This window comes from Macrotis lagotis, chromosome 1, assembly GCF_037893015.1.
Source record: "Macrotis lagotis isolate mMagLag1 chromosome 1, bilby.v1.9.chrom.fasta, whole genome shotgun sequence".
Classification (NCBI taxonomy): Eukaryota; Metazoa; Chordata; class Mammalia; order Peramelemorphia; family Peramelidae; genus Macrotis; species Macrotis lagotis.
In genome coordinates this window covers 853,752,526-853,770,127 of record NC_133658.1, presented here as the reverse complement: position 1 = coordinate 853,770,127, position 17,602 = coordinate 853,752,526, and the positions used below count along the sequence as shown (strand labels likewise).

Sequence of the window (17,602 nt, the reverse complement as noted above, 5' to 3'; positions counted from 1 at the left end):
TAGGGGCAACTGGATTAGAACAAAGTTATGGAAGAATTTCCCCTGGTAAATTCAAGGCCTTCACCATGATACCTCCTGAAGCTTTATGTGGAAATACTATTTTTTTTTCTCCAAACTCAGAACACCCAGTCTTGAAATCATAGAAGCTTGCAGAGTTCCAGGACACCTCACCTCTGGCAAGACCCTGTGTGGACAGTGCTGGCTAGTCTATGTTATATGTAAAGCTTCCTCACACTGGAACAAAGGAACATTATTTAGAAAATAGTTGAGCTAATTCTTGAGCCTGGCTTGCCCGGGGCTCAGAGTTAGGTGTTTGACTGCCGTTTCCTGGGGAAATGATTAACCTTTCTTCAGGGACCTCCACACTGAACTAGGCAAAAAATAAAGTAAAATAAAATAAAAGCCCTCCCCCATCCCCATCCCCCCTGAAGGGCATGCAGGAGCTCCGGCGAGGAGCCCGGCCGGAGGTGCGCCGGGAAGTATGCCCGGAATGCAAAGGGGCCATTTTCTCAAGCAGGGCAACTTGTCCACACTCGGCGAGGCCAGCACAGTTTCGATCATTTCAACAGAAAACAAAGAAGGAAACTTACCGGGAACTGCATTAATTTTACATGAAGCTATTTATATCTCTCCTCGGACAGGGAGAAATTAAGTCACCGCTAGCCCTCCCCCCCAAGGACGAGGAAACAAAAGGCGCAGGAGCTGCCGAGCCGGGAGCCGGGAAGGTCCACTCCGGGGCGAGGGCGAACCGCGGCCCCCCCAGCAAACTATTCGCCATTTTTCTTTGTCTTTCAGCTGACCCCTGCCTCAGTGAAAAACTCCGAGGCGGCCTCCGCGGAGCCCTGCAGCCTCCTTCCACTCTAACAGGCAGAGGCATTCAATCTATCCTGCTATTTGACACCGAGCCTCGCCTCCGGCCGCCTCATTGGCCGCGCCGCCCCCTCGGCGACGGCCGCGCCGCCGCCATTGGCTCCTGCGCGTCATCGGGGCCCTCCTTCGGACACTTCCTGTTTTAAAGTTACCTTGAGCAGCAGAGCAGGGGTCAGCGGCGGCGGCCGCGGCCCAGCGGCCCCCGGCGGCGCCCAGGGGCGGCCGGCCGAGCCCCCGCCCCAGGCCCCGGCGCCGCAGCCCCGGGCCCGGCCCCGAGGGGCGACACAGGCCGCGGCGGGGCTTAGCTCGCGTTATGCAGCGGGGCGGGCACCTCCCCAGCCCGGGCGCTGCTCATTGGCCGTCAGAGTTCCATTTAAAAAATTGAAGAGAATTTCGGCGCCTCCGATTGGCTCCCCGAGACGTCTGTACGACAGAATGACGGTGTCCTCGGTAGTTTCTGCAAGAAGCCAGCGGGCTCACGTCGGAAAGTTACTGTGGGAACTCCGCTCGCGGCAGGGGAAGGCGACTCTGGGGGGCCCGGGTCGGCTGCCCTGACCCCCCAGCCTAGGAGGAGGAAAAGGCCGGAGCTTCACCAACAGACCTTCCGGAAGAGCCGAAGACTTAACAGCTGAAGTCCGTGAGGAACCGAGGCGAGAACACCACCCAAGTCTCTTACCGAAGAGCTGGCTAATAATAATACGGACAGGTCGCACTTACAAAGCGTTTTAAGGATTACAAAATCCCCTTTACATGTTAACTCATTTGTCAAAGCATACGAACCTATTTACAAAAGAAGACACTATTGTAAACAAAAAATATTCAATCTTATGAGTAATCAAAGACACTAAAATAAAATAACCAAGATACTAAGTTTCATAGTCGTCCAAATTGGCAGTAATAATCATAAGCGACAAAATTCAGTGCTGGGGAGTGTAATTTGGAACTATTCAACAAGAAACATAAAAATAATCATACTCTAACCCAATGATGAAATTAATAAGAATATATCCTAACAATTACAAAGAATAAATGTTGAAAATGAACATGCAATATTATTTGTAATCATAAAGCTATAAACAACCTAAAATGTCCAACAACTGAACTGCTTAATAAAATGGTATATCAAAGAATCACACTTGGACCTGACAGAGAATTCCTGATAAAACAGATACTCAAGTAATTATCCAGTCTTTGCTTCATAAGAGGAATGTCAGCCCACTGCACTTTTATATAGTTTAAATTGTTGGGAAGATTGCTTTAGTCAACCTAAACCTGACTGCTATATCTACCCCATTTGTTCCCTCAAAGGCCAAGCAAGTACCTACTACATACCAGGATACAAAGACAAAAAGGAAACAGTTCTTAACCTCACAGCATGCGTTCTACAGGCGAAATAAATATAAAATATGCACAAAACTATTTTGGTATTAATGGAGAGGTGAAAGAAGTAATATAAGAGGGGAATGACTAGAGCTGAGCTCTGAAGGTAGTTAAAGATCCCACATGAGAGAGGTGAAAAAAATCGACCTTTACTGGCATGGAAGGCATCCAAAGGCTAGTAGAGGTGGCATGTTAATGTATAATCCCTAGTACAGCGCTTCAAATACCTGAACACAAGGATCACAAACCCTCTAAATCTGCTCTTTAGGTTCAACATTTCTAGTTCCAATACTTTCAAACCTCCAGTTCCCTCTCCAACTTAGTTACTTTCTCTGAGCTGTCTTACTATGCCTTCTATGTGTTCTTCTCAGGACGGAACAGATTAGCTTTGTGTCATTAAACAGGATGACAAGGACGATAAAGTATTGTGAACTTAGATGAAATAATAAGAAAAGAAAACAGAACAAGGACTGTCTATACTCTATATATTTTATATACATATATATTATATAAAAGAAAAAATATAAAAATAAACCTAGAAATGGACAAAGGATAAAAAAGAGACTAGCTAACAATAAGTTCATATGGACACAATCATAGAGATTTATTTCCAAGTATAAACAATTATTTAAAAAATTAATTGATTTTGTTCTTGTTTAAAGTACAAATACAAATTATGATGACCATAAGCTATCATTCTTACAAATGCAAGAATGGTAAACATGTTTTTTAAAAATTAAAAGGTCTAAGGTGAAGGGACATAAGGAAACAGACACAGGAATACACCATTGGTAGGTTGTGTAAATATTCTGGCCAGCAATACAACAGTATACACTAAGAGCCACAAACCTTTGTCCCAAATTCCATTGCTAAGATAATACCCAAGGTATCATTTAAAAGGAAAAAATGGAGCTTTGTGTACAAAAATATTCAAAATTGCTTTGTTATAATAAAGTAGAAACTATATCTGACTGAATTAATCAACACATATCATAAAACTACAACTATGAAACATGACTATGTTAAGACCTATTAAGTAAACAAAGTAAAACAGAACCAAAACTATACAGAATGAGTATAACTATAAAATGAAAAAAGAAAGAAAAATAAGAAAGTAAAACAAAAGTATATATATTTTTTGTTGGCTGTGAATTCATTCAATCATTCATTTCCACTGTTAAATATAGTGTGTGTGGGTAAAAATGTGTTCATTGTTTTTTATGTTTTTGGTTTTTGTTGAAAGTTTATGAACAGGGGTGGCTAGGTGGCAAAGTGGATAAAGCACCAGCCTTGTAGTCAGGAGTACCTGGGTTCAAATCCGGTCTCAGACACTTAATAATTACCTAGCTGTGTGGCCTTGGGCAAGCCACTTAACCCCATTTGCCTTGCAAAAAAAAAAAAAACCTTTAAAAAAAAAGAAAGTTTATGGACAACTAAGTGGTTAGAGTGGTAGACTTGAAGTCAGAAAGACTCCTCTTCCTGAGTTCAAATGTGGTCTCAGACTCTTATTTATCCTGTGACCCTGAGCAAGTCACTTAACCCTGTTTGGCTCAGTTTCCTCATTTGTAAAATGAGCTAAAGAAAATGGCAAAATATTCCAGTATCTTTGCTAAGAAAACCCCAAATGAGATTATAAGATCAGACATAATAGAACAAAAAGATTAAGTTTATAATTTTTTTCAAAAGTTACATACATGAATCTTCTTTAAGTATTTGTCCTTATAACTCTGAAAGACTTGTAATCTATAGATCTGTACTATGACAAAGGACTTTATATACTCTGAAATACTACCACAAAAATGTCAGAGTAGGATTGCTGAAATAATAATATGGTAAAGTACAGAAAGGCACTGAATTTATTTGGAATCATAAGGCCTGGTTTTAAGTTCCCAACCCCTGGAGGAAACTCCCTTACCTCACTAAGCTTCACCATCCTCATCTGTAAGAAAGGGACTCTAATGCAAAACATGGATTGGATTAGATGATATATAAGATCTCCTACACCTATATCATTCCATGATTACTTTTAGGAGGGTCAAAAAAAAGGACAAGAAAAGAAAAAAGATGGCTTCGATAAATGACAATATTGCTTTAAGTCCAAAATATTTTACTCTGAAAAGTACAACATATTCTGATGGAGTTAATATATATATATATATATATATATATATATGAATAAAACAAAATGTTATTGATTAGTTTTTAAGAAAGTCTACACAAGACTTTGATTCAGTAATAGTACCTCCCCCCAAAACTTGCAAATGTAAGCAGCAAAGTCGGTGTGTATATATATTGAAGTAATGTTCTGGAGATGAGATGTGTTTACCCATTTCAGGTATTGTCTTTACTCAAGTTTAGGAGCTGTAAATAATACACTTGGCATTTGGATGATGCCTTGACATGGTCAAAGACAAGATACTCAAATTAAACAAAAACCTCTTTCAGCTATACATAATTCCACCATACTCTTACAGAACCTTGACATCCCTCTAATAGCAGAGGCCATTAATAGCTCTCCAAACTGCCTCCAATCAAACTGTAAGAGGAAACTCCCAAGAGTAAAAATGACTGCAGCTATTTGGCCATTCCAGTGGCAGTAGGTAAAAGGACAAGTGCAAACTACATTTGCTGTTCATTTGGCTGAAAAAGTCCAGATCCTTTAGAAAATTTACTCATTTGTCCTCAGTAAAGGTCATCCTTGGTCTCTTCTTAATAGATTAAGATAGACACTGAAACAAAGGTCAGATGATTGGCATCTAGTTTCTTCACCAACTACTCTGACCCCTCCCCCCCAAAAAAGCTTAACACAAAGAAAATAATATTCTTACTACATTATTAAGCATGGGATATAATACTACTTTGTGTAAGAAATAAAGAAATGGCTTCAGAGAAACCTAGGAAGACTTGTATGGACTTAAGTGAAGTGAGCATAACCAGGAGAACAAGCATTTATAAGCTAACATCAGTGTAGTAAAAATAAGCAATTTTAAAGACTTAAAAATTCTCATCAACTAAATGATCCATACTGATTCCAGAGGACTGATGATGAATGTTTTTCACCCATCAGAGAGATGATGGATCAACAAACACAATGAATCACCATTTCTGGACATGGTCAATACAGGATTTGTTTTGCTTGACTCCAATGATTTGTTCCAAGGGTTTTGGTTGGGTTTCCCCCTCCCCTTCCTGACGGGAGACAGGAAGAAAAATGAAATGCTTAATAATTAAAAAATAAAATTTATTTTTAGAAATGTTCATAAGCAAAGTGAAGCACTGTTAAGAATAGATTTTCCATGGGTCTTAACAGGGAAAAAAAAAGGAAAAGAAAAGAGAACAGGACAGCTGGCAGGTCAGACTAAACCATTTCTCAATAAAGAATCATTCAAATGATATGTGTTTGTGTGTGTGTGTGTGTGTGTGTGTGTGTGTGTGTGTGACATAGTGGAAATATAACTAGTCTTGGCATAAATCATTTCACTTCTTTGAGCCTCAGTTTCTTCACTTATAAAATGGGGTTAGTAATAAGTGCCAGACACTTCACAGGTCTTACCTACTCTGACACCAATAGCAGACCTGCCAGATGGGTGCTATTTTGATCCTTACTTTATAGTTGAGGAAACTGAGGCAGAGGCTTACCCAGAATCACACCCATCTTGATCTGAATTTAGGTTTCCCAGACTCTAGGTCCACCATACCACAAGATTTACTAAAAGACTAAGTGCTTCCCACAATTGGAGGAGCTTCAGATACAAATACAAAGAAAGAAAACAATCCTTAGTGTCAATGTGGTAAGGGACTAGATCTCCATGACTCCAGAACATAGAACAAAGGTCAAATATTCATATAAAATTCCAACAAGGAAAAATTAGCTCTCTACTAATAGACTGGATGGCCTTTGGAGAGGCAGTGGGACAGGGGTCTTGTCACTGGTGATGTTCAAGAAGTGGTTGGATGACTGGGTGGTCTGGATATTGAAGAAAGGATTCTTGTGTTGGGGCCGAGGCTCTTTTCATTTGTGAAGATGCTGTGGGTCATATTTGTCATATTTACTTTCAATTGTTTTGTGCTTCTTGTAGTCACACAAGTTGCTATAGTTTAAGAAGAACTTTGGAAAAAACCCCTTTTCTTGATTCCTTTGTAGAAGTGAGAGGGCTATGGGTATGAAATATGTAGTTTAAGCCTTTGTCAAAATATTGATCAGTTCTGCTAATTTTTTTGTATTTTTATTTTATTAGAGGGCTCTCAGAGGAGAAATGCAGGCAATGTAAAAAGATATCAACAAATAAATATATATATACACATATGTATATGTGTATATATATATATATATATGTATATATATATATATATTTCCAAGATAAATATGGGTACTTCTTTATTGTGCTTTTCTTAAATAGATTTACTCATCCTTACACTAGGGGGGTGATTTTATGAATTTGGGGTGGTGGGCGGCTAGGGGGCCCAGTGGATAGAGCGCTGGCCCTGGAGTCAGGAGTACCTGAGTTCAAATCCAGCCTGAGACACTTAATAATTACCTAGCTGTGTGACCCTGGGCAAGCCACTTAACCCCATTGCCTTGCAAAAAAACTAAAAAAAAAAAATGAATTTAGGGTGGCTATTTCTGGCTTCATGAAAGGGATTGGACTGTGACTTTTAATATTTTCCTTTCCAATCTGTTCTGTGATTCTCAAATCTTACTGCACTTATTCAAATCTTACTATAGTTATTCAAAAAAATCTAGTTCACAATAAGAATTTATCAAGTAGTTCTATGTATCCTGACATGGCCTACACTATCAGATAAATTTTGCTTACCATTTTAATTTGATTTTTGCTTATTCCTTCCGTACTTGGAAGAGTTTATATATTCATGTGAGTTTCTTTTTTTAATTTAATATTTATTTATTCCCATTTTGTACAAATGTTTTTTATACATTAATAAAATATTCTTGTTTAAGAATAAACAAAATACTCCCCTCCTCCCAAAAAATATAGACTCGCTTGAGCGATAAAGGGGAGCGAAAAAAAATTAAAATTGAAATTGAAAAAAATAACAGTAATAATTGTAAGTATGGCCAGGTGGCGCAGTGGATGGAGCACCAGCCCTGGAGCCAGGAGCACTCAAGCCCATATCCGGCCCCATACACCCAACAGTCACCCAGCTGTGTGACATGCAAGTCACCCCAACCCCACTGCCCTGCAAAAAACCATAAAAAAGGAAAAAAAAGACCTAAAATAAAATAAAATAGTAACAATAGTAGGGGTGGCTGGGTGGCGGACAGAGCACTGGCCCTTGAGCCAGGAGCACCTGGGTCCAAATCTGGCCTCTGACTGCCCCAGGCAGGCCGCCCAGCCACATTTGCCCTGCACCCTCCCCCAAATAATAATAAAAAAAAATGTGCTTCAGTCTGTGCTCCAACACCAACAACTCTGTCGTGGGGGGGATCACATTCTTTATGATAAGTCCATCGCAAAAGTTACTTCCATATTTTTCCACCGTTGCCATTGCTGATCACAACTCCCTCCATTCATATTTCTCCACTACCATGCACTATATTTTCTCTCTCCTTCATTGACTCTGCTGTAGGGTCGCTGAGTGGCGCAGCAGACAGATCCCTGGTCCTGGGGCCAAGAAGCCCTGAGCCCCCATACCACCTCTTAGGCCCAGCATCCACCTGGCCCTATGGTCCCAGACAAGCCATCCAAGCCCAGCCCCTTGCAAGAAGTAAAAAAGAAAATGTGTTATATCTGACCACTCTCCCCACATGGTCCATCCTCTCCTCCTTCATTCACATCCCCACCCCTTCCCCCCGTCCCCCTCCTTCTTACTCCAGATGCCTACACCCCATTGAGTATATTTGCTGTTTCCTCTCCTAGCCACCACTGATGAGAGTGAAGGTTCCTTCATTCCCCCTCACCTTCCCCCTTCCTTATCATTGCAATAGCTCATTGTAATAAAGAAAAATCTATGAAATATCTTGGCCTATTCCCCCTCTCCTTTTTCTTTCTCCCCTTACATTTCCCTTTTTTCTATTGACTCTATTTTTACACCATATTTTATCTTCAAATTCAGCTTTCTCCTGTGCTTCATCTATAAAAGCTCCTTCTACCTGCTCTATTAACTAAGAAGGTTCATGAGTATCATCAGTGTCATTTTTCTATGCAGGAATACATGCAATTCATCATCACCATTAAGTCCCTTATATTTTCCCCTTCTCCTCCACTCTCTATGCTTCACCTGAGTCCTGTATCTGAAGATCAAACCTTCTGTTCAGCTCTGGCCATTCCAACAGGAACATTTGAAATTCCCTTGGTTCATTGAAAGTCCATCGTTTTTCCTGGAAGAGGACGTTCAGTTTTTCTGGGTAGTTGATTCTCGTTTGCATTCTAAGCTCTTTTGCCTTCCGGTATATTATATTCCAAGCCCTACGAGCTTCCAGTGTATTTGCTGCTAAGTCCTGTGTGATCCTGACTGCAGCTCCATGGTATTTGAACTGTGTCCTTCTGGCTGCTTGTAATATTTTCTCTTTGACTTGGGAGTTCTGGAATTTGGGTATGATATTCCTGGGAGTTGGTTTTTTGGGATCTCTTTCTCAGGGGGATCTGTGGATTCTCTCCATTTCTATTTTGCCCTCTGCTTCTAGGATATCAGGGCAATTTTCCTGTAGTAATTCTTTGAAAATGATGTCAAGGCTCTTTTCCTGATCATGAATTTCAAGTATTCCAATAATTTTTAAATTATCTTTCCTAAATCTGTTTTCCATATCAGTTGTTTTTTCAGTGAGATGTTTCACATTTTCTTCTAATTTTTCATTTTTTTGGTTTTGAAGTATTGATTCCTGATTTCTGGTAAATTCAGCAATCTCCCTGAGTTCTATTCTTTGTCTGAAGGATTTATTTTCCTCAGAGAGTTTTCTTATCTCTTTTTCCATCTGGCCAATTCTGCTTTTTAAAGCATCCGTCTCCTCAATAACTTTTTTGAACTGTTTTATCCATTTGACCTAAGCTGGTTTTTAGCATGCTATTTTCTTCAGCATTTTTTTTTTTTTGGATTTCCTTGACTAGGCTGCTGATTTCATTTTCATATTTTTTCCTGCATCTCTCTCATTTCTTTTCCCAGTTTTTCTTCTAACTCCCTCAGTTGATTTTCAAAGTCTTTTTTGAGCTCTGTCATAGCCTGAGCCCAGTTTCTGTTTTTCTTGGGAGTCTTTAGATGCAGGAGCTTGTGTTTCCTCATCTTCAGACTGAGTATATTGATCCTTCTTGGGATAATAGATAATTTATTTCTCAATGGTCTTCCTCTTGCTTCTTTGCTTGCTCATTTTTCCAGCCTAAGCCTGTTTTGGGGTGCTTCCTGAGCTTTTGGGACACTCCTACAAGGCGTGTGTGAGGCTCTGTCCTCCCTCCTGGACTGTGAATGACCGTATGTGCCCCCCTCTGCCACAGGGCTGAGGTGGGCTTGGGGGGGGCCCTGCTGTTCTATGGGGGGCCTAGACTGCAATCAGCATCTGAATGTGGTCAGAGCCCCACAGTCCTGTTCCAGGGGCAGAGGACAGAGCTCTGCAGTCTCTCTTCACTCCCCTCCCTCAGCTCAATGGGCTCATGCACTGGGGGCTCCTGCTTACTGTCTCTACCAGCTTTAGTTTCCTGGATCTGGACTGCCATGGCCACGCTGCTGGATGTTTGCCCTGAGGGCTGGGCTTCACATGCTCACTGCGGCAGAGGTCCCCTGTTGTTCCCCCAACTTATGCCTGGTGCTCCCTGTCGTAGGTCAGGTAACTCCCCTGCTGCTGTGAGCTGAGGCTCCCAGTGCCCTGGGGCTGCCTCCCAGAGACTGAAGTTCTTTCGCTCTGGTGGGCTAACCCTCTGGAGGGCTGCCCCTCCAACCCCAGGGAACAGAGCCTTCCTGCTCTTTTCCAGGTTACCTTGAGTAGCAGAACTGCCTCGCTGGGTCCCTCTGTGGATTCTGTCTCTTGAAAACTTAAGAGTCCTTAGTTTAGAAGTTTTATGAGAGAGCGCCTAAGAAAGGATCCTCTCTTGTCGCTATCTTGGCTCCGCCCCAACAAATATATATTTTTTAAAAAATTATGATTCTAAGATACCTTGCTAACAAATTTATAAAGAATAAAAAGTGGCAACAAAATTAATTAATAATTGCTCGATTAAAAACCATCAACCTCAAAGAGGGGGTAATAATAATAATTATTTTTGTCATAGCCAGAATTTATATGATGCTTAAGGATTCACAACAATTTTAGGAGAGTTAGTATTATTAGTCTCCTCATTTCAAGATAAGGGAACAGAGGTAAAAGGAAGATACTGACTTATCTAGAATCAAGGAATAAAGAAATGGTCTTATAAATTTTAGATCAAATACACTCTCCCTGGTCTTAGTTTTATTATTCACAACAGGACAGCAATTTACAAAGGATACTCATCCTGACTCCCGAGAAGGAGCTATCCTGGACTGAAGAGGTTCCTAGCCAGAGACTAACATGGTTTTGACTCAGACACTTCTTCCCTGTAAAATCACTTCACCTCTGTTGAGTAACAAGGATCCCTGCTAATCCTGTCTCACTGGGTTGTTATAAGGATCAAATGATACAATTAAATTCAGTTGAATAAAGTCAGGTATGTGCATGTGGTAGGCTTGGGAATTACAAAGATCAGAATCAAAGTCCCTGGCCTCATGGAGTTTACATTCTACTCACTGATAGTAAATATACAAGTAAATTTCAAATAGGAGAAAATATTAATAACTAGGGTGTGTGAGGGGGAAAGTTTCCTGAAAGGTTTTATTAATATGAAGGTTCCTACAAGCACCTCTATTCTGTTGAGGTATGAAAAGAATTTTGTAAACTGCAAAACACTAGTTATAATTATTATTTTCCATGCTAAATGAATATCATTAAAAACTGAACTTAGTTATTGCTCCTATCATCCTCTTCTCTATTCCACCAAGGTCAGCATATAGATCACAGCATATCAAAAATCTGCAGGGCATCCCTGAGGGTATCTCTCCTTATTTTTACAGATGAGAAAACTGAGGCTCAGAGAGATGCACTGCTTTGCCACAGATCACCCAGGGCATAAGCCTAAACAGTAGATCTGAGACTAAATTCTCTGACTCTAGAACCAAGCTAATTCTACTTTCCCTGGGCCATCTTATTAAACTAGTTAGTGTGGCTAGCCTGATTGAGTGATCCAAGACATTGGATTTAGACTCCAGCCTCTTTGGAGAAGTGGATTCAAATCACATCACTGCCATGGATGTGATGGGGAGCTAGATGGTATAGCCTTGGACCTGAACTCAAGAGAACCTGAGTTCAAATTTAGACACTTGACATTTACTTGGCTCTGTGACCTTGGACAAGTCACTTAACCCTGACTGCCTCCCATCTAGGGCCACCTCCAGTTATCTTGATCCATATCTGGTCACAGGACCCAGATGGTCCAGATGAGAAAGAGAGGCTGGTGACTTGGCACAGTGACTTGGCTCTATCCACTGCGCCACCTAGCTGCCCCTGAACTTTGGCATCTTTCCAAAGGATTTACTCTTTATAGCTATCAAATCCAATTCACTTTCATGTTAAGGTATCACCTCCCCTGATGTCATGGTCTTCTTCCAGAACAACAAACATCATCATCATCACTTCAAATATCTACTAAACATCCTTCACCTGGGTGTCCCACTAAGCCTGAAACTCAGCAACTTTAAAATCAATTATCATTTCCACCTGCCCCATCCCACCCCCCAACTTCATTCTAACTACACCATTTCCGACAATGCCATTCAATCCCCCCCCCCATTTGAAGTCAAAATCTATCCCTTTACATAGTAACCAAGCTACTCCTCTTAATGGGTAGATCCCTCCTTATACAAATGATTAAGTTACCTGATGCCTCTGCACACAACCATCCGGAGCTCCCAGGCTTTCCAGCCCAGCCCACTCCACTCCCCAAACACACAGCCTGAACTTTTGTGCTTCTGCTGCTCACAGTCATAGTCCTCTCTCTTTTCCTTCTTTTCCTAGGCAATGAGAATCATGCTTTAAAAACCCAACTGAAACACTGTCCCAGGAAGTCTACTCTGATTCCACTTTCCAAATCTGACCTCTTCCCTTCTCTGACCTCACAAAGCACTTTGGCATCTTAAATCTTTTTTTTTTTTGCAAGGCAAATGGGATTAAGTGGGTTTGCCCAAGGCCACACAGCTAGGTCATTATTAAATGTCTGAGGGCAGATTTGAACTCAGGTACTCCTGATTCCAGAGCCGGCATGATAGCGCCACCTAGCCATCCCCGCACTTTGGCATCTTTCCAAAGGATTTACTTTTTATAGCTATCTGTGTATGCTTCCTACAAAGTCTAAGCTTCTTTCTTAATGGCAAGGACTTGTCTAACTTTTTTATTTTCCTCAAAACAGGTTTGGTGTGGGCTCTGCCTATGACAGAGGAAATACCAAGAGATGGAGAGTCTTCTTCATGGAACAGCCCAGTATCACTGGACGGAAGAGTGTGTTGGGAGGAGTTTAAGGTTTAAACGGCTGGATAAGTAGGAGGAGGTTTGGTTATGAAAGACTTTGCAAGCCAAGCATGTAGGTATGTATGCACACATACACACTCACACAACATGACTGCATACAGCATGACCAGATCTGCCCTTTGGCACAATCCCTTTGGTGACTGAGGGGGGAGAGGCTTGAGGTGGGCACTCCATAGCAATAGTCCAGGAATGAGGGGATGAAGACCTGCACTTGAATGGGGACAGTGCTACAGATAGGAGGGGGCATATTTGAGAGATGTTGAAAAGGCTTTGGAAATGGACTGGGCATGGGGGTGGGGGAGGTGTCTAAGAAATAGTGAAGGATCCAGGATGATGCATAAGTTCTAAGTCTAACTAACTAACTAGGAGGATGGTGTTGCCTTCTACAGTAATTGGGGGGGGGGTTAGGAGGAAAGATGAGTTTAGTTTTGGATATGTATAGTTAAAGATGTCTGCTAGACATCAAGTTTGCAATGTCTGAAAGGCAGTTGGAGATTTGAGATTGAGGATCAGCAGAGACTGTTAGATAGACTTGAAAATTATAAGCATGTCAAAGGACAATAAAATGGCATACTTTTGGATCTAGCAAAGCCACTACTAATATCATGAAAAAAAGGGGAAAAGATTTACATGTACAAGAATATTCATAGTTCTTTTGTGGTGGCAAAGAAATGAAAATTGAGGGGATGACCATCAATTGGGAAATGGCTGAACAAATTATGGTATATGAATATAATGGAATATTATTGCTTTTTAAGAAACAATGAGCAGGCAGATTTCAGAAAAACCTGGAAAGACATGAACTGATGCTGGGTGAAGTGAGCAGAAAGAGGAGAACAATGTATACCTTCACAGCAACATTGTGAAAATGAATGTTAAAAATTATCTCTACATATAATTGGAGAAAAGAAGGAAGGAAGGAAGTAGGGAGGAAGGAAATCATCAGCATTAAGATGGTAATTAAATTCATGAGTTTGCCACAAGTAGTTCAGAGAGGCAGCCAGGTGAAGTGGATAGAGTACTAGTCCTAGAGTTAGAAGAACCAGTTCAAATCCTACCTTAGACATTTACTACTTGTGAATCTGGGCAAATCACTTAACCCTGATTGCCTCCTAAAGGATCCAGCAAAGGAAATAGAGAAGGAATAGTCAGATGGATAGGAGAACCAGGAGAGTTGGTATTCTGAAAAGCTAGAGAGCAGGAGAGAGTGTCAGAGAGGGAGCAACAGTGTCAAAGACTTCAAAAAGGTCAAGAAGAATGATTGAAAAAAAGGGACATTTGGTTTGGCCATTACAGATCATCGGTATCTTTGAAGAGAGCAGTCAGTGGAATAAGAGGAAGTCAGATTATAGAGAGAAAGTAGAGACACTTATCCGAGATGGTCGGGTATACATACATATTTGAAGTTGATAAGAAGGAGTCAGCAGACAGGGAGAGATTTAAAATAAGTGAAAAAAGGGACAGCTAGGTGATGTAGTAGATAAAGCATCAGTCCCAGAGTCAGGAGGACCTGAGTTCAAATCTGGTCTCAGACACTTAAAAACTGCCTAGTTGTATGACCGTGGGCAAGTCACTTAACCCCCTTATCTTAAATAAATAAAATAAGTGAAAGAGTGGAGAAGACAGTGGGAACAATCTGAACGAGACAGGATAGAATGGGATTTGTTTGAACAACCAGGAGACTTTAGCCTTGGTAAGTAGTCAGGCCACTTTATCATGTGAGAAAGGGTAAGAGGAGTGAGTGACAGAAGGCAGCTGTGTGATTAGAGATGAAGAAAAAAGAGAAAAGAAAGTTCACAGAAAATGTCTTCAATTTTTTTCAGTAAAATAGGAGGTAATATTCTCAGCTGAGTCAGTAGACAGAGGTTTGATGAGAGATAGATAGGCTTGATCAAGGAGAAGGAAAGTTAATGAGGAGAGGTACAGGAGATTGCCTAGCTGCAGCAAGGGCCCAACTGAGGTTATGTAATTTAAATTTGTAGTAGATCCAGTCAAAATGGTTGTGTAAGTTTTTTTGCCTTCAGCAAACAGCATGTGTGGAGGATAGAATGGTAGGAATGATCCAAAGCTGAGGCTTAGAATGTAATCATAAATGATAAGATGTAATCAACAATATGATAAAAGAAGCTGGAGGAGGACAATGCAGAGTTGATTTGGTTGGTTGATTTGGTTGACAAAGGGTCAAAATGGGAAGAAGAGGTATAGGGAAAGATGGGTTGGGAAAGAACTAAGGGGTCAAGGTATTGGAAGTGCAAAGAAAGAATGGGGGGGGTTTATAAGGAAAAGACAGTCAATAGATTATGTTCAGAGAAGGGGATTCTTTTTTTAAACAGAGGTAGTTCTATCATGGGTGACCGCAAGAACCAAGTATGACCATCTTTGGTGTATATTTTTAAAATAATGTTTTGCATTATTAAAATGAATCAAGTTATTTAATCTTTTGATTTGGAATCCTTCAAATAATTTGTCTTAAAATACGGTGTCCTTCTACATCCCCCAGACTCAGCAAAGGTCTGGAAGACCATAAAAGCAGCAAGAGAAGATATGCTGTTCAGCCTTTACCTCATCTTTCAACAGCCAGTGTAAATTTCAACTCTCCTTGTCCAAGGGCATTAGAGAGAACGGGTTAAAACAATTGCTCGTTTACTACCCACCACCTTCCAAAGAAGAAGATATGAACTCCTTCTCCACTCCCCAGTCCCAAGAACTGTCTAGGATTTACCAGATTTCCAACTATCTGCTCCCATTAAACCATGCTTTCCAGTCCCTAAAACATGCTGATGTTTTACTGACATATATCCCTAAGTAATTCACAAAAGGCATCATGCTAATCATTATTAGCTTTTGACAACTTTTTAAGAAAAACACCACCTTAAAATTTAATGAATATTCATTGTAAACATTTGTCTATACTTACAAAGACATGTACAAAATTCTCCTTTCATGGCTAAAATCAGAAAGCAGGTGCTAGGGGCAACCTTAGAGTCAGGAGGACCTGAGTTCAAATCCTGCCTCAGACACTTAATTTTGCTGTATAAACTTGGGCAAATCATTTAAACCCAATACCTTGCAAAAAGAAAAAAGAAAAAAAGCAACTGCTACTTACAGAAAGAGAAGTCAAATTATTCCTGCATTTCAAAACGCCTGTCACTCATTCTTCATATAGTGCAGACCCTAATCACCTGGACCACTGCAAAAGCCTGCTGATGGTGTAAACTGGTACAATCAATGCAAAAGAACACTAGGCCTGGAATCAGAATTCAAACCCAGTCACAGATATTTCCTATCAGTGTGACCTGTCTGCTTTGGTTTCCTAAGCATAAATGAGAATAATAATTGGTTTCCTAAGCATGAATGAGAATAATAATGGTACTTACCACTCAGGGATGTGGTGAGGATCCAATGGGATCTCTGTAACTATTTAGAAGAGGGCCTGGCACACAGAGGAGCTGCATAAATGCTTAGACCTTCACCCCATTCAAGTCTCTCTTCCCTTCAATCCCTCTGATTTTCAGAATTCTGTTTGGCTTTTCCAGTCCTTCAGAACCTCCATTCCCACCACCACCACCACCACCATTGCCCTCCCAGGAGCCACCACTTCTCCTATCTCCAGTACCTCTAATTTACTGTCTGCTGTGTCTAGACTCCCCCCTCCTTATCTCTGCCTCCTGGCTTCCCTCAAACCTCAATTCAACCCCTACCTTCTGCAAGAAGGCCTTCCTGGCCTCTTTTAACAACTCTCAGTTGGCTTTCTCCAATGAGTTCTATGTGTGCTCTCTATAGTTTTTTGGTATACTGACTTTTCCCTTAGACTGTATGTATACTCCTTGAGAGTGGGTGCTGTCTGACACTCAGCCAAGGTGACCATTGCTCTCCCTCCTCTGAACTGACTCTCACTGATTGATACAGACCAGGAATTCAGGGAGGGATCTCAGCAGTTCCAACTCCCTGACAAACCTCTCTCTGGCTCCAAACCTCAAGCTCATCTCCTTTCTGGACAGTTGTAGCTACCTCCTCTCCTGGAAAACACTCCTAGATACAATCCACCATTTAAGGGCCAGAACAAGTCTCAAAAGATCTCATCTGCTACATGCTTTCCAGCATAGTGCATCTTCCCAGTTCTTCTCCTTTGTCTGGAAAACACAATCTGAACATTTGTAGCCTGTTACAGGTCCTGTACATGTCCACCTTTACAGTACTGGAGGAAGCCCTGTCTTGGAGGGAAGAGACCTGAATTTAAGTTTAGTATCTTCTGATTGCTATGGGACCTTGAACAAGTCATTGAACCTCTAGACTTCAGCTTCTTCACCTATGACAGGAATCATTTTGCAGTAAGGTTTCATGAGATTATATTCAGTGAGATAGAGATAATCTTCTGGCAAGTTTTCAAAGAGGATACAAATACTGCCTATTCCTATCATTTTTGTTATCACTCATCATCCTTTAGCCTCTCTATTGCTAAAAGGACACTAAGCTGCTCTGATTGAAGGAATTTCATCACTTGGGGGGGGAGGTCGGTTCCCACACTACTGAAACCAACTTTCTTTCTCTGAACATAACTTTCCTCATCCGTACAACGAAGATCTTCCTTCCTTTAAAGGGCATGTAGGGGGAAATCACTTTTAAAATTAAGTTTAGAGTACTATAAATATGTAAGTTACTGATACTGCTATTAATTAATAGTCTCCCAAAGTGACTACTTTAAAAGGGATATTAATTTCATGCAGAAATCTATAATATTTTCAAAATAAAGTCAGTCACATTGTTCCAAAGTAAAAACTGGTTTTACAAGGGAGCACAATACCC

The 17,602-nt window shown here is 40.8% G+C and overlaps 1 protein-coding gene across 1 annotated transcript in view; it reads right to left on the bottom strand.

Annotated features, from left to right (window-relative positions):
• Positions 1 to 17,602, bottom strand: part of NFYC (nuclear transcription factor Y subunit gamma) — a 95,397-nt gene that overhangs the window by 63,126 nt on the left and 14,669 nt on the right. The window lies entirely within an intron of this gene.